The 22,593-nt window shown below is 38.5% G+C and overlaps 1 protein-coding gene across 6 annotated transcripts in view; it reads left to right on the top strand.

Moving 5' to 3' along the window:
* Positions 1-4,554: 4,554 nt before the first annotated feature.
* Positions 4,555-22,593, top strand: part of gramd1ba (GRAM domain containing 1Ba) — a 443,148-nt gene continuing 425,109 nt past the window's right edge. For 3 of the 6 annotated variants that reach the window (XM_063038608.1, XM_063038607.1, XM_063038605.1), the window contains exon 1: positions 21,791-21,878. The gene's annotated coding sequence lies outside the window, so the exon portion shown is untranslated. Of the gene's footprint in view, positions 4,573-21,790; positions 21,879-22,593 lie in introns of those variants that run through there. The other 3 variants (XM_063038617.1, XM_063038610.1, XM_063038621.1) reach the window with 2 other exon arrangements.

The following is a 22,593-nucleotide window of genomic DNA, read 5'->3' as shown; positions in this document are numbered from 1 at the left end:
TGATATGGAATGTGTTCAGTTCTGACAGTTAACATGACAGTTAAGTTTATGCATGACTGAATTAAGTGAATCTGATTTTGACTATTAAATTGTACATTCACATACTGTGAAATGGAGCAGAATAATGATTTTAACCAGGGTTCATCTTATTTAATGGTATGATTTTGCTTCAGTAAAACTGGGAAAAAAGTATCTACAGGCACAGAACCTGAATTCAAGTTGGAACATCCAACAATCATATTGAGAGTCCTTGAAGTAACATGATTAGATTTTTTATGGGCATTACTGACGTCATTGTTTCTGCAAATTTATTTGTAATATATCTAATGCTTAAAAGTAATGCTCTTTGAAGCAACCATTTGTAGAAAGTTATGTTGCTGGAACTGAATTTTAGGATGGGTTTGGTTGACTGGGGTATACATTTCAGGTAATTTGAAGCCATGCAGACACACAAAGGACACACCAGAACACATGAATGCAGTTTATAAAGCAAAATGTCAATTAGCAGATTTGTTCTAGGAAAGTCAAGAGAGGAAATAAGAATGAAATTAAGTTAATTAAAATCCTCATATTTTACAAAGGAAACCAATCAGATACTATTTCGTTAGATTGTGTTATGAATATTGTATAGAATATTTTTTTTATTTGGCTTGAACTCCTCAAAGTCAATGTCATAAAAGCAAAATCATTGCTAGCAGATATGTCATTCTGCTCCATGTGCCTACTCACCATTCAACACAATCATGGTTGACCTTCTTTCTCAATATCTACTCTAATTCTGTGTTGCTTGATTTCCTTAATAATCTAATGTACGTTGATCTTGTTATTAAATATATTCGGTGAATTGTCCGCAAATTTCTCCTGGGGAAATCAAATAAGTCACTGTTCTCTGAATGAAGAAATACCTTCTCCCTCATTACAGAATGACAACCTCCCTTTTATTTGAGACTGAACCCCTGTTTCTTGATACTGAAGACCGCGAAACCATTATCCCTATATTTAAACTGAGAAGTCCTTAAGAATCTTAAACAAGAGAGATTCTGCAGATGCTGGAAATCCTTCCTTTTCATTTCATTACAAATTCAACAATGTGTGTATTCCTGCTGTGTCCTGTATATCAGTGAGACCGGACGTAGGTTGGGAGACTGCTTTGCCGAGCACCTATGCTCCGTCCGCCAGAAAAAACGGGACCTCCCGGTGGTCACCCATTTTAATTCCACTTCCCTTCCCATTCCAACATGGCAGTCCATAGCCTCCTCTACTGTCGAAATGAGGCCACACTCAGGTTGGAGGAGTGATGCCTTATATTCTGTCTGGATAGCCTCCAACTTGATGGCATGAACACAGATATCTCGAACTTCCAGTAATGCCCCCCCTCTCCTTCACCATTCCCCAATTCCCATTTCCCTCTCTCACCTTATCACCTCCCTCTGCTCCTCCCCCTTTTCTTTCTTCCATGGCTTACTCTCCTCTCCTATGAGTTTTCCCCTTCTCCAGCCCTGTATCTTTTTCACCGACTTCCCAGCTCTTTACTTCACCCCTTTCCTTCCCCTACCACTCCTCATTGTTTTTAATCTCCAGTCCTGATGAAGGGTCTCGGCCTGAAATGTTGTCTGTAGTCTTTTCCATACATGCTGCCTGGCCTGCTGAGCTCCTCCAGCATTTTATGTTGGTTGCTTGGATTTCTAGCATCTAAAGATTTTCTCTTGTTTGTTTATTCTGTAGTTTACTTTTGCCTGGACTTGTGACCAATTTTTCATTAAACTATCAATTCAATCTTAAAATGTGTATTCTGTCATAGTATAATCACTGAATGGTTACTGGTCACTCACCTAGATCTAAAATAGCTTGTTTTCAAGTTCGTCTGCATTCTTACCAAGAAAACTGTCCTGACGTCCTTGTTTTAATTTCATTAATTAGCAATTAAGTTTCAGCATAATTCCTTGTCCTGTGCTTTTAGATATTACAGATATTTTTTTACATGTAATTGACTTGAAAATGACACAATGCTTCACAATTCAGAACACTCCGTGTTTGGTTGAATAATTTACCAACTGCAGAAGCAGGTGTGTTTATGACTACTGTGTACTTGTACATCGCAGGCAGCGTGCTAGCAATTGCCACGATTCACTCTTTATATTCCTCTTTTCACTCTGGTGACTCCCAGTGGAACAATGCAGATAACAACAATATTTGCAATAATTCTGAGTTCTGCTGTGAAGTCTACTTTATTATGACTATTATGGATTACTATGCAATGTATTTGTGACCACATATTTAATAAGACATTGAATCTGTATCATTGATCATAATGACTTCAAAGATAACTCAGCTTTTCTCAGAAAATAATATTCTTGCATTTATTGAATGAAATTTATTCCATAATTCACTGATAGTGAATTTGTACAAGTTTTTCGGTCTTAAAACAGAAATTTATAGTGCAGAAGGAAACCATTCTTAAAACATTTTTCCCATTGTATTCTTGTTCTGATGTATTCATATGCAGGAGCATTGTGTATTATCTGGAGACAAATTCAGCTAGGAAATATGTAATTCATATTATTAGGAATGCCAGATGAGGTGTGTACCCAAAACATTTAGGCTGGTTTAACAAGTAGGTGGCATCAGAGTTTATTTTACTGCATGTGGTAATTGTAGATTGTTGAAAATATTTCTTTCTTTAAATCTTTACCTTTTTAATTATTTTAATTGTCACAGTAGTAGTCAGATTAGATAACTTCTTAGAAGCAGCATATTTAATTGTTAATTTAACCAAGTTAACTTCAGTTAAATTCAGTTAAAGTTCTCTAAACAAAAAAATCACTTGTAACATGAGAACTGCAGATGTCCTTGAAAATTCATTATTTTTGCAATGCTACTGAAATATAGTATTGGATAAGCAATTGTTTTTAGCCAACTATAGTTGCAATGTTGCCTCCAACTTTTGGCAACCTCAAGGAGGCGCTGTGGATTAGCATTTTACTGTGATTAAACATAAATTCATTATGAAGAACTATAATGATTTACCATAACCAGCGAATGAGAGGTGTTAGTTCATTTTCATCTGGTCCTGTGTACCATGTGAATTTAATTATACCTCCTTATACAGGAGTTCAAAGAAATGAAGAAAGTAATGCCCAAACGAGACTGTCTTTGAGGAAAAATTCCTGTGAATCATAGCTAAGTAAAGTTTAACATAGAGTGTAGTAGAAGTTTAAATCATTTGTAGTCCATCATCTTAAAATGATTTGTACATTTTGTCAACATGATACTCTGCTCCAATATGAAGATGAAATTGCATTTTTAGGTAGAAAAAATAGGTATAAAAGTGTCTTCAACATGAATCTGGAATGTATTATGTGTGGTTTGAAATCATTGGCATTAGATTCAAAGTATTATCACCAGTAAATAAGTGTGAGTACTTTCTTTCATTAACCTGCATACTCTGTTCATAATTCTAATGGAGTATATTATGCATTCAGACTCATTCACAGGTGATACTGTGGGATACATTGTCTGGTAGTTCTATTTATAACATGGCACAAGGGAGTTCATTTTTATTCACTTCAGTATATTGCAGCTCGTTATCTTAGAACTTCATAGTGTAATTCAGTTGATCAGAATTTCTCCATATGTAATTGAGCTCTTGTATTCCCCTTTGTCGAAAAGAAAAATTGAAAAAAGCAAAAATTTGAAATTTTAAAAATGCTGTAAATTCGCTCTGTCTCAAAAAAGTCAGTGTGTCAGTTGGGGGGTGGAATTTTGTCAATTTTCTGATTTAAAAAAAATAGAATTAAGTCAACTATATTCATTTTTTGTTATGATGGATTTTGTTGATTGTCAAATAAATGTTTGCTGAGGAGAATGGCCTTCAGTTTCAGGGTCAAACTCATTATCTGTTAATTTTACTTTATTTTGTACCATTTACTTGTGTTCGTTTATGAAATTTAACTAGAATAACATAAAATGCAAGCAGACATTGTCAAAAAAAATTAAGGAAGTGAGTTCATGCAACATTATTTAGAAGTAACAATTTTTACCTTAAAAGCCTGCTAGAATGTGAGCTCACTCCTATATACACTTCCTGCACCTTCTATGCCATTGATTTCAGATGAACTTATTGTGTAAGAGGTGAGTACAGACAGCACACAGATACTTTAATATTTAGTGCTAGCAACCAAGAGAACATTTTAACCCATAATTGTTAGCTCTTTTGAGGGAGAATAGTGCTATTCTAGAGAATGGGAAATGTACCTGCCATTTTTAAAAATATTACAGTCATTCAGCATGGCCTTCAGAGTAGTGAATTGTGCCAACCACCAAACCCCTATTTACTCTATCCTTATATTAATTCTATTTTACTCTCCCACAGTACTGTCACTTCCTCCAGATTCTATCAGTCAGCTACATGCTAAGTACAATTTACAATGGTTAATTAACATAGTAACTGTCACGTTTTTGAGATGTGGCACACAACCAGAATAAACAGGAAACCCACACTGCTACAGAGAGAACATGGAAACTGCACAGACAGCACCAGAGATGATTGAGATCAGTTGCTGGAGCTGTGAGGTAAGAGCTTTACAAACTGTGCCACTGTACAATCCTATTGAAAAGATGCTTGGTATGATAGTCTATCTACTGCATTATAGAGTCCTGACTTATTTTTTATGTTTCTTTTTCTGGTGATTCATTTGAGTATCTGTGGAAACATTTGTCATTCTGCTATCATTGCTGAATGATCATGTCACTGGGATGATGAACAGAAATACACAATCAAGAAAGAAACAATTATTTTATGCATAATCTCTAAACTACTGTGATGTGATTTCTTCAGGGATTTTCCTAAGTTCTCCTTTAGTAGAGAGAAAATTAGTAAAAACTTACAGCTACAACAAATACCTTTCTTCACATGATTTCTTTTGCTGAAAACAATGAATGATCAACAAGCTTTGGTGCATTTTGTTTCATGCTGCCAAAGAGTAGTGCTTGCCATTCAAATTACAAGTTTCCAGAATTTTGTCATCAGTAGAAATTTCCTTTAGTTTGGTGTCTCTTCATGACACAAACAGAGTTTCTGATATACTTATGAAGAAGTAAATGAATACCAAAATATAGCTGAAGTAATAACCAAACTGAAAAATCTAAATTGTCATCAAAGTTTCCTGTTGTTAGCCTGTGCATATTGACCACTTAGCTATACCAATCACAGTGCAAACACCATTGATGCACATCATTTGTTGGTGATTTCTGGAATTCCATGCATAATTGAAACCTATGGTAATTCATGTCACGCCTGTATCTTTTGAATGGGAGTAGTCACTGATTTCAACTACTGCTGGATGTCATGGCTCAGGTTTGTGGATAGGGGTTGTTTTAGGACAAGTTGCAAATGGAAACAGATATGGGCACCTGACCGAATAGATACAAATTGTGGCCAAAGAAATGAACACTCAAGAGAAATTTGAAAATCAGAGTCTTGGAAAGCCATTGAGGATAAAAAATATTAGACCAATGAGAAGAAGTAATCAGAGAGCTCAATTCTTGGATTGGTACTTGAATCATCTAAAGGGGTGCAAGAAAAGGGGGAAAATCCCTGCCATTGAAACTGGTACATTCATCCAGCATCTTAGATTTTGGCATTTTGCTGATATAGTCCAAAGGCTAATCCACATGTCCAGTGTGAGAGTAGTCTATAGCTCCTACCCTTCCCTAAAGTCTGCTGTGCCATTATAAGTTCACAGTAGATCCATTCCTGCCCCCAGTACTACTTTCTTATGCTCTCCCTTGTCCTCCTTGACTTCCTTGAGTTTTCAATGTCTGTCAATCACTGCCTTGAATATATTCAATGACTCCATAACCATAGCTCTTGGATAGAAAATTCAAAATATTCATGTTCCTCAGACAAATAGAAATCCTTCTGATCTTTATCTGAAATAGAACTTTTCCTGGAACTGTGTCCAAATTCGGGATATCCCAGTAGATGCAACCAACTCTCAACATCAACCATGCCAATTTCCCTTCATTAATAATTTGGCCCACTCCAGTCACTCATCTCAAGTTTTATTTGTGAGTCCGTGCTACGAGGGGTGATTGGTAAGTTCATGGTCTAACGTAGAAGGAGTCAATTTTAGAAAACCTAGCACATTTATTTTTCCTACATTTACACACTTAGTCCAGTGGATGTGGAGCATACGGATCCCTTCTTTGTAGAAGTTGGCATCTTGGTCCTCCAGAAGTGGTCCACAGCAGAGGAGATTGATAAGTTCGTGGCCTAAGGTAGAAGGAGATGAGTTATTAACTTCAAACTCTGCATACTCACTCAAAGAGTTTCAACTGTAATGCATGTAACGAGAGCTGTATAACTCATCTCCTTCTACCTTAGGCCACGAACTTATCAATCACCTCTGCTATGGATCACCTGGAGGTCCAAGATGCTCTCGATACATGCATGTGCAATTCAACTCTTTGAGTGATAATGCAGAAAGTTTGAAGTTAATAACTCATCTCCTTCTACCTTAGGCCACGAACTTATCAATCTGCTGCGGACCACTTCTACAAAGAAGGGATCCGTATGCTGCATGACTGCTGGACTAAGTGTGTACATGTAGGAGGAGACTACGTTGAAAAATAAATGTGCTAGGTTTTCTAAAATTGACTCCTTCTACCTTAGGCCATGAACTTATCAATCACCCCTCGTATGTGGAAATTTATGACTACATAATTTAGTCACACAGATGTTGATCAAATTTTTAATTTCTAACTACAAAGGTGTTTTTCAGCATTGAATAAAAGTTGTTTCAGTAAATGTTGCAGGTACAGAAGTGTAATAGTCAATGGAAAAGCAAGTATGGACTAAAATAAACAGTAGAGATTTCTGTGTAACGTTGACATGCTTCAGATTGTCTTGATTTTGAGGATAACTTTCCCATTAAAATTTGATATCAAGAACAACCCACGTTAAATAATTTATTTAACATCTTTAAGAAGCATTTTGCATAATGTGAGGAATATAAATATAGATAAGTGGATTAAATGTTCTCTAAAACATCTATCTGACAGTGGGAATATGAAAATGTCACTGCAAAGAAGACTGCTTTGAAGATGATAATGTTAAAAAGCCATGTAATTTTATTGGGAAATGTTTTTGTTCATTTTCTCATGAACACCAGGAGTCTCTGATTATAGGAGATTATAGCTTTTGCCTCTTCTGAGTGAGAGAAAGCTTGGGTGGGTGTGGGATGAGAAAAACGTGTGGGTGGCATCATAAGTGTGTTTCTGATCATAATTTTAAAAATCTTGCAAAATGGTTGTCTTGAAATGGTTACAAATACTAATTTCCATTTAATGGGATCCAAATCCTTTCAACTCGGTATTATAATTGCCACTCTGAAGAATTACCTCTCTTGTACATGCAATTTAAAGATGTTAAAGTTATAGCAGTACATGTACATAATTTCATTTTGTTTCTTCAAAATATGCTTAAAGCTATTACTCCTAATTTTTCATTTTTAAATTCAAGGCAAAATTGTTTACAAAAAAATGCCAGTTGTATTCAATAATGACAGTCTTTCTGGCCAAGTACAATTATTTCAAGTGCAGTTAAACATATCTTGCATTCAGTGATGCATGGCTTTAACTCCGTAATTAGACTGACAACTCACTGAGTGGATAATTGTTCAATGATTCAAAGGTGCAGCATTCCAATGTACAGTTCTTTCAAGTGTCAATATCTTGTTCTACTTCCTTTCCTCCCCTTCCCATTATCAACAGTCAGATTTCTATCTGCTCTAATGACAGCGGAAGCACCGGTGTGGTTATAGGGCTGGGATTTTTGCCACTTTTCCCACAAAGCTGTGTATTCAAATGATGTAGTGAGCTATTAAAATAATATTAATTTCTTTTGTATGGGAAATTGAAGGCACTTGGATAAGGTGCAATAAATATGTCTGCTAATAAAACAGCTGAGGAAGTTAGCTTTACTATTCATAAAATATATTAATGATCATTGTAATGCATTTTGAAACAATTTCTAATTGAATAACAGTGTGGAAGGTAGGGTAATGAACATATTATTTAATGGTGGTGTAGAAAACAATTGTTTTGTTTGCTTATCTTGGAAATGTTAGTTTCCTCCTATTTTTCTGTATCAGGCCCAGTGTTGGCATTGGATTTCCTGTATGCTGAAGGGTAAGATTGTTTGAGTTATAGCCCTGTCTTTGTTGGGGAGTATTCTGGAGTTATGTGGATTATATTATTAATTTAAACAATCTTCAGTTCTTATTGTAAATGTTAAAAAGTTCAGAATCCTTGTAATTAACCTTCAGTTCTTATTGTAAATTGCAAACAGTAAATCAAAGTTAAATTGGCCCACAAACTAAGAGATTACATACACAATGGACAAACGTTAAGACAATGTAGTTGTGTTAATTGACTTGCATCAAACCAGGCAACATGGGCTAATTTATTTGCACCATTGTGACTTGAGTTTAAGATGGCAGACCGGAAAGAGGGATATTGTCATGTAGCCCATCAAACATGGCCACAGATATAGGCAATTAAGTTTTTGTGTACTTACAATATTTGTGTACTCAGAGATAGCCCTGACATTAATTTTGGGTGTCTGGCTGTCGTCAAAAGGTTTGAGAATATTTGTGTTAATTAGTTTCTCCCAAAGGTGTTCAATCTTGAGAGGAGTCTTATCAATTACAAAGTGTTTCCACTATGTATCTCAAAGGAACCATTTGTCCACCAAAGTACTGAAGTAAACAGTGCCATTGTAACTATTGAAATGATATTGAATCACTTACAGTGATTAGATCTTACGGGTGTAAAAATGTGATGTACCTTTGGGTTTCTGAGCCTATACCGAGAGTGTTACTAGAATGATGCCTGCTTGTTGTGCTGAATAAAGACATGCGTATCACCAGCTTCAATGCCTCTCCGGTGACTTCAGTCACAGCACTTGGAATCGTCTGGGATATGTACTTGGCCCAATGTGTGGCCAGTGACTTTAGCAGTCGAAGGGGAGGGAGTATTTTTTTAAAGAGTCATACCCATACCCCTTCCCTTCACCATTTCCCATCCCCTTGCCCACCTCTCATATTATCTCCTTGCCTGTCCATCGCCTCCCACTGGTGCTCCTCCCCCTCCTTCTTTCTTCCATGCCTTCTGTCTCTTTCACCAATCAACTTCCTAGCTCTTTGCTTTTTCCTTCCCATCCAAGTTGTTTCACCTATTGCCCCTCCCCCCTCAGCATTTTATCTCCAGTCCTGCTGAAGGGTTTTGGCCCGATACTTCGACTGTACTTTTTTCCATAGATTCTCCCTTTTCTGCTGAGTTCCTCCAGCATTTTGTGTGTGATGCCCATACTTAGATCTGTTTAGGCCAATGATCACGGGATCACAAAGTATCAAAGGACACGGGGTGGGGGAGAGCTGAACTGGTAGATGTACAAATGTGGTGTGTGTGTGCGTGTATGTGTTTTTCTGTGTTTTGTGTAAGAAGCCAGTTACCAGACCAATGTTCCCTCTATCTATTTTTTTAACAGCTGCACAGACCAACCATTGCTTTGAGCAGGAAATTTTTACATGGCCTGAAAACTCCGTGTCACTTTAATAAAACATTACATGAAAGAAAATTCCAACTGCACAGTGCTGGGTAGTTTGTTGAGACAGGGCTACCAGTTGCAAATGATGGTTACTGACTGTTTGGGATGCCAGAGAGGGCAGGTATATTCGTTCAAGGAATCATTTGTGTGTTTTTGACTTTGGGGAAACCTAAAAACCAAAGCCCAAGACAGGCAATAGTGCAGAAACATTTAACTTTCTACAGAAAAGGGATACAGCAACATTATGGGCTCAATTGTGAAGAGGGGAGAACTCAAAGAGTATATATTCCATAAACTTGAGAAGGTTGAACAGGCATGACAAAACTGGGTGGGCTAAGTCCTGGAACACGAAAGAACATGGACAGTAGTGAAAAAGCCAATCAAAGAGGAAGGGAAGTTGTAAGGTGGCTATAGTGAATGTAGCTGTTGTGACGATGCAGAAGACTTGCTATGTGTGCCAGCAACCAGGGCATCTAGCAAGGGAGGGCCAGAATAGATGTGGAAGGGTAAAGGAGATGATTTTTTTTTTAAGCAGCTGTGGCCTACTGTGCCATCGTTGGAGGCACTGGCCTAAAAAGGGAGAAGGTGTGAGAGGAGTGCAACAAAATTTACAGAATTGACAGCAGTGCCCCTCTCTGTCTGGTTTGACTGCCAACTAGATTATGGAGCTAGTAAAGACAAGATCAAGGTCAGACAAATGGTTGGTGGCAGCCTCCATTGGCAGTACTTGACACCCATGGATATATACAGGAGGTTTATTCCAGGGCTGGCAATGTGAAATGTAAGTGGACACAAGGATGATAATACTGGACAACAATGATTTTGCTTTCTGAATACTTTTGGGTGTATCTTATGGATTTTGGGCTACTGATCATGAAAATCACCATGAAATTTCCCTATCACGCACCTTTTTTTTGAAATTGCCACTATTTGTTATTTCAATTCAAAATTCAAATCAGAATAACTGATGCCAAGATTAAGGAAAGCATCTTTTTGGTCCACAAATCAAACAGGTCATCAATGACAGGCAATTTGAAGAACTAGTGGGACCAGAAAAAAAATCACATGGACAGCATTCAAGGATGGTGTTGAAAATTTTCTTGGCAACTACAGAGCACCAAACTATGTGCAGCTGGTTGACAACATGCTTCAAACATACAAAACCATGAAGTGCAACATGTCACTGAAGGTTCATTTTCTGTATTCCCATTTAGACTTCTTTCCTGTGAATCTTGACACTCAGTGACGAGCATGGTGAAAAGTTTCACTGGGACATTGTGGTGATGGAGAAATGGTATCAAGGCAAGTGGAATCCATCAATGTCAGCTGATTATTGTGGGACATTTAAGTGAGAAGCCTCAGATACTGAGTATAAACGGAAATCATCAACAATTATTTTTAGCTGAGTTGAACTATTACAAAATGTCAGCACCATTATGCAATTAAACACATTATATTCAGTAGAAGTTAATTTCTAGTTTCTCCAAATTCCTATGTGATGCATGTTGTCTGAAATTATTTTTGTGTTCCACTTCAAGTGGTCTATCATAAACAAAAAGCATTTCTGAGGAAGCAACACTTTCGAAAAAATTTGTTGTCCAGTGGATCTACCCTTGCTCATGACTGGAGAGGCCATTTACATGAACAGTGCAGGTGGTGAAACAATGAGAGCAGAGAGAAGCAAGCTTCTGGTACTGGATTGAGGGGATACAACTTCCTGTAGATTTCTGGGAGTGCCCAAACAATGAGAGCACTGTCCTGGGGATAGACACACTAAGTAAGGCAGTGGCTATTATCATAGATTCAGGAAAGGGAAAATAACATGGATAAGTCAGGGAGAGGAAACATGTACGATCCTCTGAACAGACAACACAGCCTACAGGGAGACAGCAGCCCCAAGCAGGGGTAAGAAGTGGGACCGTGATTGTGAATCATGTTAGGAGGTTCCAAGGGTAGGGACCCAATGTAGACAAGAACTGTTAGAAGCAGTGCAGCTGCCTGCAGAAGTAGCATCATCTAAAATAAAGGCTCACTGAAAAGGGGAGAGTAAGGAGCAGAAAGGGAATGAGTTATATCACTTGTTAATTCAGTCAATGAGTGATATAATTGAAGTTATATCATGAGGTTGATGAAATAAGTAAGGCACAGCATGATCATGACCCGCCGGCAGGCCTAGTGGTGGCCAGGGATGGACAGAGATGTTGCAAAATTCTATCGCTTTTGTATCATTTGTGCCCAGCATAACTCTGGTTAAGGCATAAAGGTGCGGCTGGCAAACCAGCCATGGCTGAGGAGGCCCTGGGGAAACATCCAGATGGACTTTATGCGGCCCCTGCCAAAAAGCAGGGTGTATACCTACCATCTGGTGATCGTGGATCACTTCACCCAGTGAGTAGAAGCTTTCCCAATGAGAAATTCTACTGCCAGCATAGCAGCACGGATTTTGGCTGAGGAAGTCCTCCCCAGGTGGGGGGCCCCTGCCCAGGTGGATTTGGATCAGGGAGCACATTTCACAGGGAAAGTGATGAAGAAAATATGTAAAGTGTTAGGAAAAAAAAAATCCATTGGGACCACAACCCCGGAGCTATACGCCATACAAGCAAGATTCCATAAAAGGAAAACATCAATCCGCCAACTCAAATCAAACAAGAATCAGAAGGGAACCATCTTAATTAACTCAAATCAAATGATAGTAGTGGGCAAAAGAACCCCACCTTTTCTCAAAGTCAAATTGAGGATCAAAAGTTCAACTTCTGATTTTTATCCAAACTAAGACATAACATCACCTGAGAGAACCAAGGTATCAAAGTGGGAGCAGAGGCATCTTTCCACTTCAATAAAATAGCCCTTCTGGCCAATAATGTAAAAAATGCAATTACATGTTGGTCTGATATAGAATTACCATGAAGATATTGAGGGATTATACTGAGCAAAACTGTCAGTTTATTAGGTTGTAAATTAATTTTTAAAGCTTTAGAAATTGTAGAGAAAATAATTTCCAAAACTGTTTCAATACAGAACATGACCAAAACATATGTGCCAATGTAGCTGTCTCAGTTTTACATCTATCACATTGACTATCAACATGAGGAAATATTTTAGACAGTCTCTCCTTTGTCAAATAGTAACGATGTACAATTTTAAATTGAGTTAAAGAGTGACTGGCACAAATCGAAGAAGAGTTAACCAACTTCAAAATTCGTAACCAATCCTCTGTTATCAAGGTCATGTTAAGCTGTCTTTCCCAATTCTTGCTTAATCTTAGGTAAAGGATAATTGTACTGTTGTAATAGTAAATTATAAAATTTCCCAATAAAACCTTTCACTTTTTTTTTCATTTTTTTCTGTTAGTAGGTTTTTTTTGTTTTAGTTTGTAGGGGTTCTTTTTTCCTTCTTTCTTTTTTAGTTTTAACATTTTATTTTTTCTTATTATTATTGATATATTGCTTAGCTTTGTTAATCAGTTATTTGATAATTTAATTCTCATTGTACATATTAACATGTTGACTTGATTACTTTAATGTATTTTTTTTTGTTGATCTTCAATAATAATTAATAAAAAAGATTTTAAAATGTAAAGTGTTAGAAATTCAACAAAGATTCCACATACCCTACCAGCCTCAGAGCTCCGGGATGGTAGAAAGGATGAACCAACCAATCAAAACTGCCTTAGCCAAAGCTATAATATAGGCAGGAATGACATGGGTTGATGTATTGTCAGGAATCCTGATGAGATTGCGGGCAATCCTGAATCTCACGTTGGGTGTGAGATCCTACAAATTACTGATGGGGCAAGTAATGTGACTGTCTTAGGGGGTGACTAAGAGTTGCAATAAACCTGAAACTTACAGGGGTAAAATGACCCAGTGTGTAAAGGACCTCTAACCAGCTTAAAGTGTCGAAGGACTGAACAAGAGCAACACATTGCTGACCAGAGGGAGAGAAGGTAATCCTCCCACAGCCAGGAGACCAAGTCATGGTAAAAGAGCTTCCTCAACGGTCATTGTTCGCTCCCAGGTGGTGCTTCTGACAGATGACAACTGTGTTTGTGTACAGACCCGGCGAGGCAGCCAGTGGAAACTCTGGACTCAGGTTAAACCATTTGACTCACCTTGTCACCCTCACAGACAGAACAAGGGATCAAGTCCACCCATTAACAATATCATTAAAAGGATCTTAAGTGATGATCACCAGCCTGATGCATCACATCTGTCCACACCTGATAGAAGTAGATGCACAAATGAAAGAGAATGGAAACGCAAATGCAGAAGACAGAGTGTGTCAGCGAACCATAAATGAAGTTTAAAGTGTAACAGTAGCTATACTTTGTAATGAAGGCTGGTTCTTGGAGATAGATGATTAGTTGTATTAATCAGAACAGAAAGATATTGGGGAAAATGGAAAGGGAGGGATCTGAGTTCAGGCTGAGACATCAAGTTCCACAACTTCCATGGCAAGGCTGACTGAGAAAGAGAGAAAAATTGCACACAGCGTCAGAAAGCAGCCACTCCAGCTGAATGGGGAGTGACAACAAATAAGCTGGACCCTTTCAGTGGTAGGGCCAGTGATTGAAAGGACAGTCTGGGAGGGGGTGCTATTGGGACGAGGTCCTTGTAGTTATGTGAATATAGACCGCCCTAGACCTTCCTGAAGATCAATCTAAATGACTGGTTGTCAAGATCATTCTGATAATCCGTCATGGCATGGAATGTGAACTGTTGCCTGTGAACCTGAAACAAAGTTACTTTGCTGTGATCCTGCCCAAAGAGTGACTACTGACAGTCACTACTGATAGTTTTAGCTATCAGCAATAGAAAGGCCAAAGAGGATGTGATCAAATTTCTGGAACATTTTCTTGCCATCTCTGCTCAGTCTTGTAGATATCCAATTAGGCATGTTAAGAAACTGTAAATGTAGGTACACATAGGGACATGATAATTTAGTAATTGGGGAAGGGGTCCTAAGTGAAAGGCATTTTTGCCGCCCTGTTTAGTTTCAAAAATTCTAAGCACATTTATTATCAAAGCATATATATATTAATTATACACATTGAAATTTGTTCGCTTATAAGTAGCCACAAAGGAAGAAACCTGAAATAACCCAATTAAAAAAAGACCAAAAAGCACTGCTCAGAGAAAGAGAGAGAGGAAAAAAAACACATCATGCAAACAATAGAAACAAGGCAACAGCATTGCAAACCAGACTGAGTCCCATGTCCGCTCCTGGAGCAGCCAGAGTAGGGCTGTGCCTCGGTCCCAGTTCATCATACCAGTGGGGCAAAAAAGCAAAGCAGCCGGATCAGTTCACAGCCTCGGCGCTGTAGAGAAAGGGATAAACACTTGTGGGAGAGTGAGTGAAATTAGCCCGACCCTCGCCTCCATTCCCTACATTCAGCTTCCAGACTCTTTGCGTTGGCGTTTAAGTTGTCCAAGGTAGTGTCTTGCTCTAGGACCCGGACCCCAGCACCATGATACACTTGGACAGCCCAGACTGAAGCCATTCTCAATCTCACCAAATCAGCTCAGCGCTTGGAGTGATCCGGCCTTGCACCAGGGTTGGGTGGACGGGCATCAAAACTCTTCCGCATCGATTCCTCTCCAAATCGCTCACTCGATCTCTGGCAGTGAGAGTAACTCTGTCTGCGACCCTGGTTCAAACGTGTTGCACCTTGCAATGCTCAAAACACGGCTCATTCTTTGAACCACCCTCACTGTGTGTGGCGACAGTTCACCACAATTTGCTTTAGAAAAGACATTATAAGTGATGTTTTTAGTCGAATCTCTTGCCTTTTGATCTACCAGTAGGCTGTTACATGCCTTTGGTAGCGCCATCTTTTTAGATCTTGATCAGATCTTCCTTAAGGTTGGCCTTCAGAGGATGGATTTCTGTCCAAGGGCCAAGAGGAGGGTATGTTAGGAAGTATTCTGGAGTTATGTGGATATAACAGATATTAATTCAAACAAGAACCAACCTTCAGTTCTTATTGTAAGTTGCAAGCAGTAACTTGAAGTTGAATTGGCCCACAAACTAAGAGATTGCATATGCAACAAATAAATGTTAAGACAATGGGGTTGTGTTAATTGACTTGCATCAAACTAGACAACATGGCTAAGTTATTTGCACCATTGTGACTTGAGTTCAAACTGCCAGACCAGATGGAGGGATATTGTCACTTAGCATATCGAACACAGTCACAGGTATAAGCAATCAATAGATTGAGTGCTTGCAATATTTTGTGTACTTGGAGACAACCCTGACAACATTAATTTTGAGTTTCTGGCTCTCTGTCATCAGAAGTTTTCAGAATATTTGTGTTAATTAATTTCTTCCAAAGGTGTTTGGATCTTCAGAGATGTCTTGTGAACCCAAAGTATTGAAGTGGACAATATTGGTAACTACTGAAATTGTATTGAATCACCTACTGTTACCTTTGATCCTACGGGTGTAAAAATGTGATGTAGCTTTGGGTTTGCAAGCCTGTACTGAGGGTGTCACCAGAATGATGCCTGCTTGGTGTGCTGAATAAAGACTTGTATATCACCAGCTTCAATATCTCTCACCCTGGTGACTTCTGTCACAGTCACACCACTCTTCATTGTTGTTGATGTGTTTAATGTGCTGTTAATGCCTTGCTCTTTAGATATGTAAAATTAAGTTTTCTTTTGTATCTTCTTTCTTTTGTATTATGTTAGCATTTATGGTTTTCTGGGCTCTTGCAGAATAGACCATGGAGCAAAGAGCTTATTAACTGCAGAACTACAGTTCACTGTTATCAAATGCATGTTCAATTTTTAGCAATATGTTACAGTTTTCTTCGTTGATTGGCAGATATATTTGTAATAGGATATATCAGGAGTATAACAGTGGGTAGGGTGTTGCTAGAAATAATTATTTCAAAACCACGCTTTGCGATACCAATTCTACTGCTGTTGCACAATTGAATTGCAAACAGAAGTGTTACCATGACATTAAAAACATATTAAATTCTGAAACACATTTTGGTTAGCATGTATCTTGACATTTCATTTATTTTCCTGTCATAGGGTAGGAAGTATATGTTTGTTTCAGTTTTGCTTGAATGGACTGCAAGCAATCGTAGGTGGTTTTACTTTGATGTTTCTGTACAGAAAGGTCACAAGTAAATATTTTATCCAGTATTGTATTATGACTGAAGTTTTGCAGATCACAAGTGTTAAAGAAAATAATGGGTCAAATTGCAGAGGATGCATTCCACACATCATCCTGGTCAGAAGTGATTATAGTTCAATGTATGTAAATCAATCAATATTAACTATAAGTAATATGACATTAAAAGATAGAAAAGCATTGCCATGCAAGTAAATGGTACTGCCCTAAAAACTTCATTGAAATAAAGTGGTGGGGCCAAATATGAAGTGTACTTCCCTTTCATGTTGTGAAACTGCCATTAGTTCAGCATGTTGTGAGACTGCCATTCAACTTGATAATGAGTGCAGCATTGAGCAAGCATAGAACAAAGATCAAATACACTGCCATCGGAAGTTTAGCCCATTTTGTACCTTTCTACTGCAGGAGCTAGGCACAGGACACCAAAATATGCAGATATGTGTTGTAGTTAGCCTAAGATGTTTTACAGAACCTCTGGCTAACTATTAACATGACTTGGCACATTGAGCTGTTTCCATATAAGTAAAATGTAAAAAGTGATGCTAGATTTAAAGCATCAGACATTGCATGAGTCCTCTGATTAGATGGTTGCCTTGCATTGACTCTTAAATTCTGTCCAGAACATACTAGAGCGCAATTTTTATTATTTTCACTTTGGTACATTTCACATCATAAGAGTGGGACAATTCACTGAGTGTGAAATTCTTTTGAACACCCAAAGAATGAACTAAGTGCTTTATTTATTTTACTTCAAAATCAGAATGACCTGAATCATTAATTCATAAACTCCTGTAGGGTCTGTGTTTCCTGATGAAGTATGTTGCAACATAGTTTTCATATTTGACTTCAAGTACCTTGGGTCAAGAATGATGAGTTCGGAGAAGGATATAAAGATACGGAAGGTGCTGGCGTGGAGAGCTATGAACGACAAGAAGGAAATCTGGAAGTCGAACCTGACCAGAGGGCTTAAAAAGAGGATCTTCATAGCAGTCATAGAGTCCATTCTCGCGTACGGATGCGAGACGTGGGCACTCACCAAGACTATGCAAAAGTCTCTAGATGGTTGTTATACACGAATGCCCCGGATGGCTCTTGACGTGAGTTGGCAACAGCACATGACGAACGTTGAGCTCTATAACAACCTACCGATGCTCACCACTAAAATCGAGGCGAGAAGACTGCCACTAGCGGGGCACTGTCTATGCCACCCCGAGCTACCTGCCAGCCTAGTCATCATATGGGAGCCCAAGCATGGGAGGATGAACCCTGGGCGCCCTCCCAAGACTGTGGTCAACACGCTCCTAGGAGACAGCGGTGCAGCTAATGTCGATGAACTGAACACACTGATGAGGGAGGAGTGGAGAGTCCGTCATCGTGCCCAACGCTGGCCCCCTAGGCCTGAGTCGATGTAGTAGTAGTAGTAGTAGTCGTCATAGTCATACTTTATTGTTCCCGGGGGAAATTAGTTTTCATTACAGTTGCACCATAAGTAATTAAATAGTAATAAAACCATAAATAGTTAAATAGTAATATTTAAATTATGCCAGGAAATCAGTCCAGGACCAGCCTATTGGCTCAGGGTGTCTGACCCTCCAAGGGAGGAGTTGTAAAGTTTGACGGCCACAGGCAGGAATGACTTCCTATGACGCTCAGTGTTGCATCTCGGTGGAATGAGTCTCTGACTGAATGTACTCCTGTGCCCAACCAGTACATTATGTAGTGGATGGGAGACATTGTCCAAGATGGCATGCAACTTGGACAGCATCCTCTTTTCAGACACCACCGTCAGAGAGTCCAGTTCCATCCCCACATCATCACTGGCCTTACGAATGAGTTTGTTGATTCTGTTGGTGTCTGCAACCCTCAGCCTGCTGCGCCAGCACACAACAGCAAACATGATCGCACTGGCCACCACAGACTCATAGAACATCCTCAGCATCGTCCAGCAGATGTTAAAGGACCTCAGTCTTTTCATATTAGTTTCATATTATGCTGGTTAATTGTCCAAAATTCAGAGGTGTTACATAGAATCATAGAAAATAGGTGCAGGAGTAGGCCATTCGGCCCTTCGAGCCTGCACCGCCATTCAGTATGATCATGGCTGATCATCCAACTGAGAACCCTGTACCCGCCTTTCCTCCATACCCCCTGATCCCTTTAGCCACAAGGGCCATATCTAACTCCCTCTTAAATATTAACAGCTGATCTCAAATTGTGAAAGCACATGCATGTTTTGCAAATTCAATATAACAATCTTGAGAAAGTTGTTCAGTCATGTAGTCAAGTAAAAACATAATAGTAATACCTTCTATAATTTTTCATTGTTCATACTTGTGCATATGGCAATAAACTTTACTTTGACTTTGAGATATGAAAAAAATCTATGAGAGTTAATATGGGTCCCTTACAGACTGGGATGAGAGAAGTTAGTTGAAGAATAAAGTAAAGACAGAAATATTTTCTGCCTGAATGAAGACAACACAGAGAATCTCCTAGAAATAGTGGAGAACTATGTGTCTTGAGTGAAGAAAAAACATACAAAAATAGGATTATTTAAAAATTAGCATGAGAAATGAATGAGGCTGAAATCTACTGGACCTGATAAAGGTCCCATGAAGTTGGTGGATGCACTGGTAGTCATTTTAGAAAAGTCTATAGGTTCTGGAACGGTTCCCACAGATCGGAATGTAACAAATCTATTTAGAAAATGAGGAAGAGAGAAAATACAGTGGATCTATAAAATCATTAGCCTGACCTTAGTAGGCAGTAAAATACTGGAACATATGATTAAGCAAGTGATCAAAGGAAATTTAGAAAATAGCAGTTTTCTCAGGCACAATCAAGGTGAATTTATGAAAAGAATATCATGCTTGTCAAAACAGTGATTGTATTTAGACTTTCATTAAGGTGCCATGCAAAGATTGTCAAACAAATTTTAAGCGCATACTATTGCAGATAAAATACTGGTGTGGAGTAAAGATTATAAACCAAACAAGGAGTAAATAGATCATGCTTGAGTTGGAGGTTGTGACTAGTAGATGCCGAAAGGATTGTTGCTATTGCCCAAGCTTTTTGCAATTGCTGTCAATAATTTGGACGAAACTATTCAGTGTAATATATGCAAGTTTTGCAGAGGATCCAAAAATAAAGGTTTTGACAGCAATAATGAGAATATAGAAAACCTTCAGGGGAATTAATACTGGTTAAATGTATGGGTGAGGACAGGGTAGATGGAATATTATGTGGGAAAAATATGGGGTCATCTATTTTACTGAACAAAATAGAAGCTAGGAGTATTTTTAAATGGTGAATGATTGAAAGGTGTTGATACTCAGAAATATCCACATGTCTTTGCATGTGGCACATGGAGTACTCCTGAGATTACAATTCCCAAAGTTCTTTTTAAGACTCTGCCTAACTCCATAAATTATCTTTTCAGGACCTTACTTCTTGCCTGTATTTTTACTACAAGTACAGACAACAGCTGGTCACCCTCCCATTTCGGCGTAGCCTTTGCCAACTCAGAGACATCTTTGTTCCTGCACCAGGGTATCAACAGTCTATTCTGGAATCAGTGACTGTAGAAACCCCTCTCGGCATGTTTGCCTAGACTTTGCCCTATTCTGCTGTACAACATAGCTAGTCATAGTGCCACTGATCTAGCTGCTGTAATTTCTTCCTGAGACACCTCCCCCCACACACCCACGGTATCCAAAGCAGTAAATTTACTTGAGAGCGGAATAGCCCACAGGAGAATCCTGCACTATTTGGTGGTTAGCCTTTTTCTGACTGACCCTTTGGTGTGACCATCTCCCTGAAACTCTAACACTATCTGCCTCCTATATGTTTCCCAGTGTGTCTAGTTGTTGTTCTAGCCAATCCAGTTGTCTGAGAAGAGCTATAGTTCAATGCACTTCCTGCGTAGTCACCTGAGGCATTTGAATTCCTTGCTTTCCCACATCTCACAGGCGAAGCATACCACTTCACTGACTGCCATCACTATTCCTTTGAACAACTTGTGGAGCCAAAGAAAGGAAAAGTGTTTATAACGAGTTGATTCAGAAATTCAGTCTTACATCAGTAAAAAAAAATCTGGGCACTAGTCCTTTTTGCTCTGATGAAGTCACTCTTAAATTTGTGCCCAGACGAATTTAAATAATTCTAAGAATTGAGGTAAACAATGAAGTTTTCTGTAATAGCGCCCTAGTGCCACTGCTGGAGCTATTGAGAATGCACTCCATTTGCCGTGCAAATCATAAGGAAAAAGCTTTGAAGGCCGAATATATTCTGTTGCTTGTATCTACTTTCATTGCAGTTGGACTCTGCAAATGAACATTTTAAGCACAATCATCAGCTGTAAAGATATCATTTAAATCTAAATGGAAACGAACATTTTCATATATTTCGACCCGGACGTATGACTAGTTCATGCAGAAGCTCATGGAGCCAGTTATATGATGGTTCACTACTTCTGTCTGGACCACTCTCGCACAAAATAAATCCTGTGCCTGTGACGTTGTAGTGCATTTTTAATTGCTTGCCCATCCAGTAGCTTTGACTTGCTGATAGGCTGTTTTCAGTGGTCTGCTACATTTTGACGCACACCATGTGAGAGGCAATGTTTCTAACGGGATCGTTTTAGCCCTGCCTCGACCTGAAATAATTGGTACTCTGTTGGGACCGATTATACGCAACCCGTTATGTGATTGGTAAACATAACTGTCAATCAAAACCTTGAGCCCGCACTGTTCCTACAAGTTGAGCTGGCTTGAATGGAGCCAACTACTATTTATGTGGGGGCAGCTATTTAGGTTATGATTTTTAATTTTTACAAAAATATATTTTAAATCTACTATTCTCTCACGTTTACTAAATTATTTCAATACGGGTTCTAACATGAAATATCGGTATTGCATGATTGAAAAAGTTAGAGAAATTACGTGTAATAATTCAGAGACTTCGCTGTAACCCCCTAAACTGCTAAATGCTTGCTGTATTTGACAGGAAATCTAGAGTGGTGAGAAAAAGAAATCTCGAAAGTAGAAGGAACTGGTGTTCCGGTTCTAAAATATTTCAGAGACCAAGTGAGGATTAATATCTAATTTTGTGTTTAAAGTGTAAGGTAAGTGAAATTAGTGGAGATTTTGGGAAGAGGGTTAGTGTAAGGGAAGTTTTAAAAACATATCTGTTTGGATGATATCATCAATTTGATACACTGTTTTCGCGGAAAGTTTTGGAAGAACAGTTATTCCAAGAGTTAAAGGCCGTCCGAGCATCTTGAGTATATATAGAAGTAGGACAATCCGACTTCCCCGCAGGAATAATCGGCATTCTACGTGCCCGCGTTGTGAAGTAGCAAATACTGAAGTCGCTTTAAACTTTATTATGTGCTATTATTTTTCTGAAAGTGTTCTAGAAGTATTTGATTTCTTTGAAGTACTGTTTTTTTTCGGAGTAGGGTCATTAACAAGATCATGGGACCATACTCAACTATTTTTTAAGTAGAAGGCTTGAATTCTTTGCAATAATACTGTACATTATTTCAATGGCATTATATACTCGCCTTAGAGAAGAATATATATAGATCCTAATATTAAGTGATGTAGAATACTGCCATGAATGTCTGACTTCTGCTTTGTCAAACTGGGGAGGCAAAGGGATGAGTGACGTTTCAGATCGAGACCCTGCATCAGGACCTTTGTGTTCTGTGTATGTTGGTTAAGATTATGTATATGATACTGCATTTTTGATAATTTAAACCTTTTAAAATTGCACATTATAATCATAATTATATTAGATTTATTTCTGGGAGGTATAATGTGTGGTGCCAATTTTAT

Source organism: Mobula hypostoma, chromosome X2 (genome assembly GCF_963921235.1).
Source record: "Mobula hypostoma chromosome X2, sMobHyp1.1, whole genome shotgun sequence".
Classification (NCBI taxonomy): Eukaryota; Metazoa; Chordata; class Chondrichthyes; order Myliobatiformes; family Myliobatidae; genus Mobula; species Mobula hypostoma.
Note: the sequence above shows the minus strand (reverse complement) of the source record. Positions and strands in the feature narration are given on the sequence as shown.